This window comes from Trichosurus vulpecula, chromosome X (genome assembly GCF_011100635.1).
Source record: "Trichosurus vulpecula isolate mTriVul1 chromosome X, mTriVul1.pri, whole genome shotgun sequence".
Lineage (NCBI taxonomy): Eukaryota > Metazoa > Chordata > Mammalia > Diprotodontia > Phalangeridae > Trichosurus > Trichosurus vulpecula.
Window position 1 is genome coordinate 28,094,282 of NC_050582.1, and position 1,869 is coordinate 28,096,150.

Consider the following 1,869-nt stretch of genomic DNA (forward strand, 5'->3'; position numbering starts at 1 on the left):
TCTGACAGACAGACAGACACACACACACACATACACCTGTGTGCAATGCATGAACCACAAACAGGCCAGGAAAAGTAGCTTTTCAGGAGTTTGATTTGGGAATGTGTGTATGGGTGAGAGTGGGAGAGTAACCAGCACTGTGCCTCCTCAGCTGTGACTGACAGCCATGGTAGGTTTTGGCAAAGCTGGGAGATCTGGGCATGGTGGTGTATGTCTATAATCCCATCTTCCTGGGAGGTCAAAGATGGCAGATGACCTTAGGAGTTCTGAGCTGAAGTAGGTCATGCCCATCAGGTGTCTACATTAAAGCTGACACCACAACAGTGAGCCCCCGGGGCAAGGTGGTGAGGGACGGAAGGGAGAGGAGTGCTAGGTTACCTAAGGAGTGGCATATCAACCCAGGTCAGATATGGATTGGGTCAAAGGTCCCATGAGGAGCAGTAGTGTGATCATTCTCGTGAAGAACCCTTGTACTTCTAGATGAGGAGACACAGTTTTAACAAAACAAAAACAAAATACTGGGAGATTCTATGGACCATTCTTCCTTCTCCTTGTGTCAGTTTTGGGAGAGCTCTGGGGGCACATTAGCTAACCTAGATTGGCTTCTGCTTCTCTCTCTGAGAAATGTCCATAGAGTGATTTACCTCTCTACCTGGAAGAGGTAAGAGTAATACATTAAACCTTAAATGTCCTTGTAGGAATACATGTGAGGGATTGGATCCTGGCCCTTAGGCCTTGCTGATCTTAATTGGTTTTCTGGGGTTATCAACTCCTCTTTAAAAGTGATCCAGGGGTCCTTGCCCTTGAATGCAGATGGTTCATCTTTTGGCACTTTCTAAGACTTCCTTAATCCTTAACCTCCGGACTTGAGGCTTTGAGTTTCCTGTCCTTTCTAGCCTTTGAAACTGCTTGGCTCCTGATGTTTTGAGACCTGCCATGCCTTGGCCCTAATTATCAGTCTTCCTTCTTCTGCCCTTGCCACTATCACTGACCACTCTGGCCTGGCACCTGCTCCTTCTCTCCCTACTTACCCCTGCTGTCACACACTCAAGACCACAAGAATGGGTTTTCCAGGGCTTATTCACAAGGGAAAAATATACGCTTTTGGCAACAATACATTGTAGATGTTCACTCATTTTTTTCGGTCATGTCTGACTCTTCATGACCCTCTTTGGTTTTTTGGTTTTTTTTTGGCAAAGATCCAGGAGTGGTTTGCCATTCCCTTCTGTAGCTCATTTTGCAGATGAGGAAACTAAGGTTGAAGTGACTTGCCCAGGATCACACAGCTAGTAAATGTCTGAGGTCAAATTTGAACTCAGGAAGAGGAATCTTTTTGATTCCAAGCCCAGTGCTCTATCTACTGTAGCGCCACCTAGCTGCCCATGAATGATACACTGGGAGAAGGTAATTCAGAGCGCTTATGAAATAAAAGCACCCAATCCCACATTGGATGGTCTTGAGTTTTTTAAAAAGGAATGTTTGACTCAGGTGTTCTCCATCTGGTTCTCTGGGCCAGGAATATTAAGCTCCCTTCATGTCCCATGAGGGGATGGCAACTCTCAACCGAGAGGTATCCTTGACTCTTTACAATGATTAATCCTACCTTCAAATTCAAGAGAGAGAGAGAGTCAGGTCAAGAGTTCTAGTCCTGGGTCTATCATGAAGTAGCTGTGTAACTTTCCCTTCTCTGGGCTTCAGTCACCTCTGTAAAATGAGGAGTTGGCCTAGAGAGTCCTTTCTAGCTCTGATGGTCTGCCACTCTGTGACACCTCGTATACTGGTTCTCCTCCTAAAGGAAGGAGAAGACTGCAGAGAGAATGACCTAAGATCTGCATGGAGTTGGGAAGAAGGGAAAACAGCCTGGATCCA